The sequence below is a fragment of the Nelumbo lutea genome, chromosome 3 (assembly GCF_056320005.1).
Source record: "Nelumbo lutea isolate HS-2025 chromosome 3, American lotus-T2T, whole genome shotgun sequence".
Classification (NCBI taxonomy): Eukaryota; Viridiplantae; Streptophyta; class Magnoliopsida; order Proteales; family Nelumbonaceae; genus Nelumbo; species Nelumbo lutea.
In genome coordinates this window covers 3,791,264-3,806,061 of record NC_142686.1, presented here as the reverse complement: position 1 = coordinate 3,806,061, position 14,798 = coordinate 3,791,264, and the positions used below count along the sequence as shown (strand labels likewise).

Here is a 14,798-nt window from a genome sequence, read left to right as displayed (position 1 = left end):
GGCAGCGGAGCTGGAATAGTCTTATGCGGCTCGGGCAGCACAAAATTAGAATACGCACTACGCTTTGAGTTCGCGGCATCCAACAACGAGGCAGAGTATGAAGCACTGATAGCTGGGCTGGACCTAACGCGAAAGGTAAAGGCAAAACATTTGGTCATCTGCAGTGATTCCCAGCTCGTGGTCAACCAAGTTACGGACGAGTATGAAGCACGCGGGTTCTCCATGATCGCATATTTGGTGAAAGTAAAAGAGGCCCTGCTCAACTTCCAGTCACACTTCATCAAGAAAATCCCGAGGTCAGAGAACACTGAGGCCGACGCTCCGTCCCGGTTAGCTAGCACAAGTCACAACAACATGAGAACTGTGTACATAGAGGACTTACCTCGGCCTAGTATTCTCGGGGGGACAGAGGAGGTCGCTCCCGTCCTGGAAGCAGAGCCGAGCTGGATCGACCCACTCACAAGCTTCTTGATAGACGGAACCCTCCCTGCAGAACGCAATGCGGCCAAGAGGATGCAGCGCCAGGTAGCCAAATACGTCATAATAGACGAACGGTTATACCGACGGTCCTACACGCTCCCCTACTTGTGTTGCCTGCGACTTGCCGAAGCCGAGTTCGTACTCCGCGACAATCATGAAGGCCTATGCGACGGGCACTTGGGGGGCAGAGCACTCACCCAAAAAGCACTTCGACAAGGATACTACTGGCCAACGATGAAGGCAGAAGCTGTCGAGCTCGTCAGAAAATGCGACAAGTGTCAGAAGCACGCCAATATCCACCATCAACCTGCCTCCGACCTCAAATACCTCACCATCCCGTGGCCCTTTGCACAATGGGGCATCGACCTCCTGAGGCCATTCCCACCAGCAACAGGTGGCAGAAAATTCCTATTCGTCGCAGTAGATTACTTTATGAAGTGGATAGAAGCCGAACCTCTGGCAACTGTTACGGCCCGAAACATACATACCTTTTTTGGAAGAACATTGTATGTCGCTTCGGGTTACATCGGGTACTAATTTTTGACAACGGCAAGCAGTTCGAGAATATCAAGTTCCAAGAGTGGTGCCAGAACATGGGGATTCGACAAAACTTCACATCAGTCGTGCACCCGCAGGCAAATGGTCAAATGGAAGTAATGAACAGAGCCATCCTGTGTGGACTGAAAGCACGTCTGGATCGAGCTAAGGGATTGTGGGCCAAAGAGCTACCAAGTGTCTTGTGGGCTCACCGAACTGCAGAAAAAACCACCACGGGAGAAACCCCTTCAACCTCACCTACGGCACTGAAGCAGTGATCCCGGCGGAAATCGAAGTACCAACATTGCGACTAGAAACATACGACGATCGGACAAACGGAGATGAGTTACGTACCAACCTTGACTTATTGAACGAGGTAAGGGACCTCGCACACATCCGGACAGCGGCATACCAGCAGTAGGTAGCTCGCTACTACAATGCCAAAGTAAAGCAACGAAGCTTCCGAGTCGGCGACCTGGTCCTTCGTAAGATTATGGTGCCCGAACCCGGCGTAGGCAAACTTGGACCAAACTGGGAAGGGCCCTATAAAGTAAAGAGAGCGCTCGGGGGGGGGCATACGAACTCGAAACCTTTGAAGGCAAACAAGTACCTCGAGCGTGGAACATCGTGAACTTAAGGCGATACTACCTATAAACCGCCAAGCAAAGTGGACGAAATTAGGTCCTATGGGCCACGATGCAGAGCCAAGAGGAACCTCGGCGTAAACAAGCAATGAAAAGTCGGGCATATTATCAGCTCGGCAAAAAATTAGTTCGCTGCAAAAGCCTTCGCGGAAAAACATGTCGCGGAAGTATAATAACCCGAACAAGAAAGTGGCGTATTCAGTTCGACAAAGAATCAATTCTTGGAAAAGGAACACGGGCAAAAAGATTATCTATTCCGTTGCAAGAAACAGGAGTACATTGGCCATCAGAAGGGACTAAATATATATATATATATATATATATATATATATATATATATATATATATATATATATATATATATATATCTTTACATGCCCGGAGCTACTTCTTCGCCATCAGAAGGCACTTCAACAACACCCGAAGGCCCTGCCTCTCTCCTTTAGAGTCCGGCTCGCCATTGGCAGCATTGGCCATCTCCTGAGTTATACGCGAAGTGGATATGAAAGTAACGTCTAGGTCGGGGTACGTGTTCCAGATCATCCACCTACTCAGTTTGAACCCCCTTCTGTAAGAATCCACCATCAGATCGTCAAAACGCGGCGAGGCAATGTAGTCTTCAACGGCCTTCTTCTTGGCGTCTTCAATGCCTTGGGAAAAAATCCGTGTCCTCTCCCCGATGTCCTCCTGAAGATATTCGACTTGATGCTGCAAATCCAACTTCAAGTCCGCCATGTGCTTGACAACTACCCCCATGGCCTCGGCGTCACACTAAGACCTTGCCTGCCTGGCCATTGCGACGCGAGCAGCTTCTTCAGCAGCATGAGCGGCAGCCTTAGCAGCTCACGCCTGTCGTGAGCTCCTCTCCACTTCGGCTGCTAAGGCATGAATTGAAGAATTCACCTACCAAAAGAAGCAAGTGAGCAATAACAGCAAAAGCGATAGAAAATGAAAAGGGCAGACAGAATCTGACTTACCACCATAGCATGTGTTACGGCGCGGCAGGCGACCTAATTCAAAGGAAGATCGGTCCACATCGCGATCTCCTTAGGGAAAATAGCCTCCCTACTCTTCTGAAGACCGTAGTTCGGCGTCAACACGCTTCTGAACTCCCCTTGAGCTCTCGAACCCGAGGGCCCAGCCCGCGTATGAGCGGACCCAGAGTGAGCAGGAGCACTTGAGTATGCAGGAGCGCCCGTATGAGTGGTCTCAGCGTAAGGCGCCCCAGCAGCTTCATGCATCGATGGAGTCACCTCGGGCTCCCTGGGCAGATCCTCCAGCGTGTGGTCTGGAACTTGAGGCTCCTCATCCAGGGGCTGCTCGGTACAAGTTCGCTTGGCGACCCGCTTCCTCCTCTTCATACCTTGGAACAGATGCCCCCCACGAGTTCTCTCCGCGTCCATCACACCTGTAGAAACGAGTTCGACATCAGAAAAAAAAAATGAAGGAACAAAGCAAGCAAGAAACCGCATAACTAGAAACCTACCCGAACTCAGGCCGGCCGCAATAAGCTTGGCCTCCGTTAAGTAGTGATGACACTTTAGACCTTGTCGTGCCCATTGCCGGAGGCCCTTCACCGTCTCTTTATCGAGGGTAACACCTGAATCAGGAGCAGCCTCACCCCACCCGGTCTGAAAGGGCCATCCTTGTGCACTTCGCACACCGAAGTAGTCCCGCTTCCACGCCGGGACCTTATTAGGTAGATTGTCCAGAAGCTTAAAACCCGGGCGAGGAGAAAGGTAATACGCCCGCCTTCCCCCAGGAAGAGAACCCGCCTGTCTCTTGAGCATCAAGATGGAGGAGAATATCTCTAAGTCTAAGGGAAAATTCTACTCGCAAAAAAGGGAAACTGTCCCCACCAGGTTCCGAATAGAGTTCGGATGAAGTTGGCCAATGGTGACACCGAAGTGGTTTATGACTTCGACGAGAAGGGGGTGGAAAGGAAGTCGCAACCCCGCAGCGAGCTGCTCTCGAAAAATCACGATCTCACCAGGACCGTGTTCCCAAGGAAAACTACCCGAAGGAATAAAATATGTATACCTCCCAAGAAGATTGTAAGACATAAGTATAGATTGAAGCCCCTCAGGCGTCATGGTCGAGGGACCAAACCTGTCTAGCATCCAACCTCGGCGAGAGGTAGACGCCAAACTGCCCGAAGCGGCTCGGCCTACTAGTTCATAGTCCTCGAGTTCCACCTCAGGATCACTGAGGCAGTCGGGGGATACAGCTCGGTTTGTAGAACCTGCGTCAGTCCTACTTGAAGAGTCGTCTGACCTATCAAAGCTAGACATTGAGGAAAAGAAGTGGATTCAGGAAGGTACTCACCAGAAGAAAGTTTTGAAGGCTCCGGAGACGGGAACAAGCAAAAAAACCTTGGAGGCTATGTAATCAGCTTAGACGTGAGCTGAAAAAACTTGGACACGAGCTCAGTAGGCAAACCGCAAGTGTCAAATCGACTGGGGTCCCCCACTATTTATAGCTACAGTAACCAAGAACCGACCGTGCAAATCAAAGACGATCCGACGGTCCACATTTGCGCTGACCGCACGTCTCATGAGGTCGAGACATGATTGGCGCACACCTTTCCGAAAAGAGCGAAATGTCAGCGCACGTCTTCTTGAAGCCGACGTCGCACCGACTGCGCCACACGTCTCGCTGACAGCCGCCCACGCACGTACAACAGTGGCACGCTTTTTTTAAGTTTGAATGACTCGCTGTCACGTCCCAGCGGCACGAATTTTTGAAATTCAAAACGCGCGGTCACAACTATCAACATTTATGAGTAGTAGGCATGTTTCCCGCCTTCTCGAAAATCGAAGAACCCTGACAAAAGCAACTCGCGCAGTCAAGATTCGAAGGACGGGACAAATCCACCTACCACCTCGCGAAACTCCTCGCACCATGGCAAGACTCTTGGCACGAGGAGTGGGGGGCAATTGATGAAGGAAGATTTGGCCCGACATAACAGTTATGTGACACGTGGAAAAAACAACTCGGCAAAAAAGCAAGCCTAAGGCGTGAACACCAAGGGGACATCAGCGGACCGAACTCCCTACTGGGGGCCCGAACTCACCATTGGCCCAAAACCAGAAAGTAATCCGAACTGGCCTACCTTCAGTTCGGGATATACCTCGCCGAACTGGCCAACCTTGTAACAGCTCGGGGTATATCTCGCCGAACTGGCCTGCCTTGTAACAGTTCGGGATACACCTCACCGAACTGACCTGCCCTATAGATACCTCCGAACTCAAGACTTTGCCTCGCTCACCACTCCGCATCACCTTCTGGACACCAAAACCAAGCAAGTCGTACCATGCCTGATACTAAGGAAGTTCGTGCCTGAGGGCGCCGCACCTGACTGACTTGGGATCTGACATTTGGCGGCCGCACCCTAAACGACCACCTGCCACCGCCACTGACACCGCCATCTCCAGTTAGAGAGACGGTTAGGTAGTGACGGTTCTGTCCCAGCAGAAAGAACGACGGCCGAATTGACAAGCGCAAGGGTAATCATACCCGACCTGACAAGGGCCTTGGAGCGAGTGCGCGAAGTGATTATAAGAGCCCCCTGCCCCCAACAAACAAGGTATGCAAACTTTGCATTATCTGGTTTTTATCTTACTTTTGAAGGATTCTAACTTAAGCTTCGGAGCCGTTACACCGGGTTCCCTCCGGAGCTTCCTCATCTCCTCCGTTTCAGGTTTCCTGTTATTCAATTCAGAAGCAAGGTCGTTGACAGCTAAAACCGACCGTATGATGCATCATCATTTGTAAAATGGAAAAGATAACTATGAAAATTTAGATAAAACGTAGAGAAAAACAAGATCAAATGAAATTACCACTAATATTGCAAAAAGAATAAACTCAACCAACAATAACTGGTCCTTTCTGTAACAAATGAATAATATGAAGAAAAAAACAAAGTTGTGTTACACCAAGCATATAGACTTATCCAAACCAATAAACAAAGGGTCTCCAACCAATACTCTGAATAATGAAAAAAGATATTTCAACAAAGGAAAACTTACAAGTCCCGGGTACAGATATGGACATGGAAACAAATACAGGAAAAGGGATTTGGACTCTCCATTTCCTAAAATCTTGGACACATATGGGTATGTCTATCTCATGTACTATGCTTATCTCTACATTTAAAGCTGAAGCTCATTTTTCAAAAACTTTCGTCAAATTTAATTGAATTTCTAACATGTAGAGGTCTTTTTAATAGTATAATTTATTAAAATACACCATTTTACACATTTTAAAAGTATAAAGGCTATAAAGTATGTCTTGAAGCATCCATCCAGTATCCAGTATCATATCCAACACCAGTACGCTAGGCTTTTATGGGTATCTCTGCGTATCATTGTTGAAAACCTGTTAAAAGAGCACAAACTTCCACATTGTCAAGTCTGTAAATCCAATGGAATCATTAAATATACAAAACATCACTTTCAGATGAAATACAACTGAGAAATGGGCCCAAATTATGTGAGCCCCATTTGTAGGTCCCAATTGCTGAGCCCAAATGTTGGCTTGCCCTTTTCTAAAGTGGAACCTTTCTCTGAAAACAAGTAAATTTTTCTTCCACTCGAATCAGTTTTAGTAAAATAGTGTTTCCAAGAGTAACATGTTACCTCCTAATCTAAGTAAAATGGTGTTTAATTAATAACTGGAAAACCAAACTAAATGTAAAATTTTACCTGACTTCCATTTTACTCAAAAACAAAATGAGTTGAGCCAAAAGAAAAATATGGCATTTTGATACTCAAAATACATATATGATCCATTGGAAGGATAACAATTGGTGAGCCGTGGACATAATTTCTAAGCGATGCATCAAACATAAAACATCCAGAAGTGGAGTTCAACTAAAAGGAAAAGAAAATATAGAACTTATAACCACGTCTATTTTCTTTATTGGTAGGTTGTGCAGGGAATGAATATGAGAAATGTTGTTTCCACGATTCTTACAAAAAATGGCACAAAATAATAAAGATAATTACCTAATAATGATGGAAGTGCCAAATCTACACCAAGAAGGTCTTGAAGAAAATCACCAACAGAAGAACTAGGTGCAAGGGTATCATCTAAACTTAGGTCAAGTAAATCAACAAGAGGCGCTACAGCAGGTTTGGCAACTCCATTAGAAGATTAAATGAAGCTACCTTGGAGGTTGAAGCAGTTATTGGCAATGAACCAACTCTAATTCCACTATAAGTTGCTTCATCCAGAACCGGCATTCGTTCAACCAAAGCAAAGCTGCACATATTCATACAGCAGCTTCTCTAAGCAATGAATTATAACACTGCTCATCTCAAGAAAAACAGAAACCCCAAGGGAACAATAATCCAGGTAGGGAGAATTGCATGGATTCTTTTATGTTTAGAGATGTATTAGCAAAAAGCTTACCTGTAGTCACACACTATAATGCCCTTCACTTAAAGCACTTTGCATTTGTTTAACCTACAAAACAGATAAGATGGTACATTTAGTGAAGAAAATATATGATATGGAAAGAGTTTTGACCAATCAAAACCCACCCATTAATTCTGATAAATAACACCTGATTCTCTACCACATTTATGATTCCAGTTTATTGCTCAGTTGTTTTTCGGATATCATATCTTTTCCATATCATAGTCGAACCCATAGCAAAAATACTACAACAAACATTAAACAAAAAGATCAAGATATAAAACAACTAACCTAAAAAAAGAGAAAAAAAAAAAAACAAACACAACAACGATACCCTCAGCAAAATTCTCTTAAAGGGAATGTTAGAAAAGAGACAAGTTTGAACATATGCCCTACTGCAATTCTACCATAATACCATTTTTTATCAATATTCTACCACAATACCATTCCATCAAAAGCATTCAAGTCTCTTCAAACAACTAACAAGTTTTGCTCATTTTCCCTCTATTAGTAAGCTACCAAGCAATTTTAACTTCTTATTTGATGGATGCCACTAAAAACTTTCAATTGCTAATATGCCACATGAAGGGAAACATCAAACCTGCCGTAGGCCACCTATGTCTCCAAGAGTACCATATCACCGGGAACCTATCCTAGAAAACCACTGCTGTAGGCCATATATCGAGAAAGAATATGTCCCTGCAAATACAAACCATGACAAATAAAACCTCAAAAAAGCACGAATGAGAGAGAGGGAGCTTGTAGACGTAAGAAGAAGAAGAAGAAATCCAAGAAAATAATAGTTAACAAATGATTTCTTCGATAGAATGGAATTTATCCCAGTTATTCTTCCAACAAAACCTATACACAGATGGAGACGGAGGACACCTGTTCGCTGGAACTTCAAATACTTTTCTTTCCTGATAATGGCCTTTTCCATTGTTTGCAAAAACTAATAGCGAAAAGCTCCAGAGAGAGGGAGCTGCCGGTGGTGCGGGTTAACAGAGATTGGCGAGGGAGGGAATGAGAAAGGGGAGAGGAGAAGGGTGCAGAAAAGAGAAAGATGGAGAGAAATGGAGAGAGGCAGCGGGAAGATAGAGAGAGAAGATGGGGAGAGTGGGAATAAATGGGAGAAGTTCAACAGAGAATGGCAACAATCAGAATACAAAAAAGAAAGAAGCATCAAAGCATTAATTGATACGAGTAGGAATGTCAATTGTTCGTTTAACTGAACCATGGGCAGATTTTATAAATCGAACCAACCACCGGTTTTTGTATGAGTCCGAACCAAAACAAGCGGTTAACCAGTTGACTGGTCTTTGGTTTTCATTTTTATTAAAAAAAATGTTTCTTATCTAAAATGACAAAAATAGCAAAAGAAAAAACCTGAAAAAAGAAACAATGTTTATTAAATTTCAAAGTAAAACCATGTTTTATTCAAAGTAAAACAAGGCCCAAAAAATATGTTCAAGAACTTGTTTTCTTCAAAGTAAAAACACAAAGCTTGTTCTATTTATTTTGAGAAAACATATGTTCAAGAACTTGTTTTCTTACTAATGTGGAAATTTTAGAAACAAAAATATACAAAGCAACTGTTAAACTATTTAGCTAAAAAAATTTAGTAAGACTATAGGGAAAATTCTTAATAGCACGTGAAAAGACAAAACTATCCTTCAAATATCATCTAATTTTGTTTATCAACCTATACGTAAAATCAAAACCAACCCTACGAACATCATATTCACACATTATCACTCCCGGGACGAACCCAATCCTTTCGCCATGTCCATGTCTCCCTTGAGAAACTTCTGAGTTTTTCACCACCGTCTTGGGAACCATGTAGTGCGGCAACCGACCACGGCAATATTCTATGATCTCCTTCTCCGACGGCCTCGGCATCTACGTTTTCAAGCTTATAAAAGCGCATGGAGTCTCACCCCAGAACTCGTCCGGCTGAGCTACCACCGCCACTTCCTTGATAGCTGGATTCGAGTACAGCATTGGTTCCACCTTCACGCTGCTCAGGTTCTTACCGCCGCTTATGATCACGTCCTTAGACCGGTCTTTGATCTCCAAGTACCCATCTGGATGTATCACGCCCACGTCGCCCGTGTATAACCAGCCCTTGTCACTCATGCAGTTTGACGTCTCAGCCGGATCTTTCAGGTAACCCAGCATGACACTCTCCCACCTCGCAAGACGATCTCGCCGAGTGATGACCCGTCTCGTTTCACACTCGCACTCGACTCGGGATCTAGCTAATAGTGTGTACATGGATGGGAGGGACAGAGGGACAGAGGGAGAAGTTGGGCTAGGGGCGTCTTCTAGTTCTAGCTAGTAGTCCTAGTACTCCCATAAGAATGGCTCCTCCATCTGGAATAATTCGAAGTTGGCTTCTCTTGGCGAAAGCAAAGGCGAACAGAAGCCAAACCTGTTGATTTGATTGCTGATGAGGTCCAGTAATAGGTCGGGCAGGTCGAAGCCAAACCTTTGCTGACAACAGATAAAACAGACATAAAAACCACACCAGAAATGACCACCAGAAGTAGCATTCCAACCCTCCTGCCAGCAAATTTGCAGATCTGATGAAGAAACTTTTCCTTCTCTCTTGACCCAGACAGGAGCATCTTTGGGGGCTTGCGAACAAGGATGGGTGTAGTCTAAACCGGCAGCACATCACTGTTCTGAAGTTGTTGCAATGATCCATAACTCCCTGTACGTAGACCCAATGACCCTCCAGTCATTGTCCCTCCAAAGCCACAGGTTTATCTTTCATTTCCCTTCTCTTCCAGAATCCTCTCTCATTCAAAGTTTTCAATCCTTTTCTACATTGAACAGAATCAATTCCCGAATCACCACCAAATAAAGATCCAACTTAACAAACTTCCACCAAAGTCCCGATGCGGACCAATTTATTGATTCCAATAAATCTCAGAATCTATCTATACTTCAAAATACAATTACAAATTAAAGCACTCCTATAAATCCAAATCATCCTTGAAATCTCTTCTACCATTGTACATGCACCCACCTCCGCTAGAATTCCAAAGCTTCCTCGGACAAAATTCAAATATAGTATGAATTTTACTAAAAAAATAAAAAGTTCCTCATTTTCTTCTCCAAGCCTACCAAAACCAACTTTCCCGTAACAGCATTATCAAAAAATAAACCGATACAAGCATACCAAGAACAAAACTAATCCTCCACTCGAGAAAACTAATCCGAATTCCTATTAAATCGATCTATAACAACCAATTAACACTCCATCTCACTAGAAGCAGGATGTTTCATCAAAATTAAATTTGCAAAGCACCACTACAAATTCAAATCTGCCCAGAACTCCCAAGCCGAACCAAAAGAATTAACTCAACTCTTATGGATCGATCCCAGCCAGCAAAACAATCTTCAGTCTCACTCTCAAAAACAAAGGAGAAAAAAATTAAAGATTATCTATCTCCGCCACCGATATGCAGCAACAGCAGAAATCGAGATGAACCATTGTTACCTTTTGGTCTTCCGTTACAATCCCTGATCAAATTGTAGGGCCTCCGCTGAATCAAGGGTGTTCGATTAGTTCTGCCCTGCTTTCAGCTCTGTGTGGTGTCTCGCCAAATCTGAGATCATGGAGAATTCTTTGCTCGCAGTGTGAGAAGAAGAAGAGAAAGAAGAGGTGGTGCAGGAGATAGAAGAAAAAGAGGAGCTTTGACCCTTAGATCCCATGATGGACGGTTCTTCCATGTGATCAGAGTGGAATATATCATCGTGTAGCAGATCCGGACTCTTATAGAAGTTTGGGTTTTTCACTTTCTTTATTATTTTGAGCTATTGAAGTGATGAGGGCAGATTTGGCCCTCTAGTGGAATTGTGACACGTGGCACCTCGTGACAATTAGGCAAACACCCAATCAACAAACTTACGAAGTTGGTGACCCACCCGGGCACCGGTCTGGCCGGCCTGGCGTGACCTGCACGTGGCCTACGCGATCTGGCCGACCTGGATCAGCCTAGCACATGATCCTGCAAAGCCGCCCATAAGACACCCACCGATAAACTCGGCGGCATACATACCCCACGAGCTCGGTAGCTCACCAGGGAGCTCGCCAAAGAGCCAGGCAGGTCGACAGAGCTCGCCACAAACAGTTCGACAAAGCTTGCCATAGGCAGCTCGCCACAGGGAGTTCGCCCACAGGCAGTTCGCCACCAGGCAGCTTGCTATAGGCAGTTTGCCACTTGTAGAGAAGTTCGGTACAGGAGTAGTTTGGCGTATCGCAGGAAGATCTCCTGTCTGACAACCTAGCCTAGACACTCACCTGCCAACTGACACAGGTGCCGACTTGACGACCTGGCCTAGACACTGACCCACTAGCTAACACAGGCGCTGACCTGACAACCTGGCCCAGACACCGACCCGCCGACTGACGCAAGCGCCGCCCTGACAACCCGGCCCAGGCGCCAACCTAGCCGCCTAACACAAGCGCCAGCTTGACGACCTCGAGGAGTTCACCACCGTACCTCGGTTCTGACGGGATGTGACGAGTCTTACCGTTTGGAGGCTTTTCACCCACCTAACCCGTGAGGACTCCGGTATATAAAGACCTAACCCCCCAAAGGGGAGGGGGATGAAAAAAGGGAAGTAATCCCTACTCTCTAGCTCTCTCGTTTCTCCAATATTATCTTCAAAGCTCTTAACAATCAGAGTGCTAACTTAAGCGTCGAAGAGCCCCCACCGGGAAAATACCCCCGGGACCTCTGATTCAGTTCTCATAGGTTCCTTAGCTCCTGCCGCCTATAAAGAGGAGGAAAAGATGGAGTTCTCGTAGGTCCCTCAGCTCCCACTACCTACAAAGGAAAGAAGACCACCTCATGCTAAGGGCAGTCGGATTGCACCGCATTAGGGAGTTCCACCATTCTCTAAGTCACTAGCCGCCTAGTAGGGAGTTTGCCACTAGGTAGCTCGCCACCAGGCAGTTCGCCTACTAGGGAACTCGCCGCCAGGCAATTCGCTTACCAGGGAGCTTGCCACCAAGGAGTTCGCCACTAGGCAGTTCGCCACTAGGGAGCTCGCCACCAAGCAGTTCGCCACCAGACAATTCGCCACCAGGGAGCTCACCACCAGGCAGTTCGCCACCAAACAGTTTGACATCGAGCAGTTTGCCACCAGGGAGCTCGCCACCAGGCAGTTCGCCACCAGGAAATTCGCCTACTAGGGAGCTTGCCACCAAGGAGTTCGCCACCAGGCAATTCGCCACTAGGGAGCTCACCACCAAGCAGTTCGCCACCAGACAATTCGCCACCAGGGAGCTCGCCACCAGGTAGTTCGCCACCAGACAGTTTTCCATCGGGCAGTTCGCTACCAGGCAGTTCACCACCAAGTAGCTCATCAGTAAGGCACGTCACCACCGAGTTGAATAATGAGGTACTTAGCCAAAAAATTTTACATCACAAAACATTGGTACGTGGCCGAAAATGGTTACATCATGGAGGATAGCGAGAGGCGAACAAACTCTTGGTTTTCATCCAAACTGTTAGAGCTTGGAATGAAAGAAGATAATGAATAGTATTTTATTATAAGGGTAATTTTGGCATTTTCAAAAATATTAAATTGCACATGAGGTCACGTGATATACATAACTGACGGTTCATTAACGGTAGGTACTAAATTGTCATGTTTTGAAAATTTGGGTACTACAATGCCGTGTTATAAAGTTTGGGTACTAAATTGACTATCGGCCTAAATTACAGGGTACCTATCGGGAATTTTCCCCTTTAAGAGATTAAGAGGTATCATTCGTATTTTAAACAAATTTCATAAGAAGTATCATTCATATGAACTATTTTAACTAAAAAATTTATTTACTTGCAACTATTGGATTGTACAAGGGAGAAGAAAAACAAAGATTTAGATTTGGATTTCGGAGAAGGAGAAGAATGGGGGAGAAAGAGAATCGGCTGAGAGCAATGGCAATAGCAACGGGGAGAAAGAGAACTGACCAATGGACGACGGTGATGGGAGAGGAGAAATCAATCGACAGTTGGTTGCACGAGCCAGGGTTTCTGTCTATTCTTGTTTTCTTTCAAAAACAAGAAAGAAGGTTCTGGCATTTGGCTTGGGTTCAAGTGTTTGATCATTCAATCAATATTCTTTCATTTTCTTTGGGCTTGGGCTGCTTAGCCACTTGGACATGTCACACGTAGAAGTGTGGCCGATTGAGAGAGGGGTGTTGGGGTAGAAAAACGAAATAACAAAATAATAAAAAATAGGGAAAATTCCTTATTAGTACCCCATACTTTGGGCCTAGTGTCACTTTGGTCCCCGAACTTTAAAATACAATAATTAGTATCCAAAATTTTAAAATGTGGCAATCCAATACCTGTCGTTAACTAGCTATTAACCACCCGTTAAGTGGCATTTAAAATAGATACAAATGCCCTTTAAGTGTTATTTAATTTTCTTTATCAACCATCTAGACATTGACAAAAAATTAATAGTCCCAAATCTTTGCCTTTATCAACCATCTAAAAGTTGGAGTGATGTTTGAGTGGACATTCTCTAACTCCGACTTTCTTGAATAGAAAAGGCAAGGATTTGAGTTTGTTAATTTTTTGTCAATGTTTGGATGGCTGATAAAAAAAATTAGATGACACTCAAAGGGCATTTGTGTCTTTTTTAAATGCCACTTAACCACTAATTAAGAATTATTTAACAACAGGTATTGGATTGTCATGCTCAAAGTTGAATTGTTGCATTTTAAAATTCACTTATCAAAGTGGCACTAGGCCCAAAGTATAAGGTATTAATTGAAAATTTTCCTCATAAAATATAATATATATATATATATATATATATTTCGAAAACTGAAACTGAACCTGCCAGTTCGATTAACTGGAGTTTTAGGATCGATTTATTTGGTTCGACTTGATTTTTCGGTTTGTTATGGACACCCCTAGATGCCACAAAACAATAATAAAAAATTAACGATACCTGTTCAGAACTTCTGCAACAAGAACGTTGGGAGCTTTTCTTGGTAATAGGTTAACTCTCTCCCAAACCCCTAAGCCCCCATCTTGTGTGTAAGGTTGAACGTTGGGATGTGTCCATCCTCGGTGAAGAGGTGGATTAGCTCCAGACCTTTGAGATATGTGAAGAGAGAGAGGGAAATTCAATGTGAATATGGAAGGGAATGTGAAAATTTTGGGAAGACGGAAATAGAGGAAAGAAAGTGAGAGGAAGAAGAGAGGGAAGAGAGAGAGAGTCAGGGGAGCCAAGGTGAAGTTTAGAGAGAGACAAAACTGAAAGAGAGTAAAGAAACTGAGAGAAGAAGAAAGGGAAGAAAGAGTCAGGGGAAGAAAGAGCCGAGAGAGATAGGAAAGAGATATGGAGAAAGACACGTGTTGGTAGTTAAAAAGCAAGACATGCCAATTATTCCTCACACCGACCTCACAGATACATCCCATCATGCATTGGGAGCATCTCTACGCTATTCACGGGAGATATTTTCAAGGCAGGGTGAGATATGCATGCGAGGTCGGTGTGAGTAACAGATACCAATTCATCCCAGCCGTTATAAGAATATATTAGGCTAGATTAGATTAAGATACAGATGGGTTATGGCCTAGTACGTACACTCTTGTCTGTCTGAAACGGGATCTGCTACTCAGTCCTCGCACATGGGCGCCTCGCAAGTACTTTCATCCACCGTGAATTGAGAATATTTTTCGT

General features: G+C 44.7%; 1 long non-coding RNA gene across 6 annotated transcripts; it reads right to left on the bottom strand.

Annotated features, from left to right (window-relative positions):
• Window positions 1-5,625: 5,625 nt before the first annotated feature.
• LOC148862432 (uncharacterized) lies at window positions 5,626-14,420 on the bottom strand. Of its 6 annotated transcripts, none has more exons than XR_016109155.1 (5): window positions 14,061-14,420; window positions 7,681-7,778; window positions 7,074-7,127; window positions 6,830-6,923; window positions 5,626-6,038 (listed from the first exon to the last, which is right to left on the bottom strand). It is a non-coding gene; the product is annotated as an uncharacterized LOC148862432 (long non-coding RNA). The 6 variants fall into 6 exon arrangements; XR_016109156.1 differs by lacking the exon at window positions 14,061-14,420 and adding an exon at window positions 10,585-10,879; XR_016109153.1 differs by lacking the exon at window positions 14,061-14,420 and adding an exon at window positions 8,827-10,864.
• Between the last annotated feature and the right edge of the window lie 378 nt (window positions 14,421-14,798).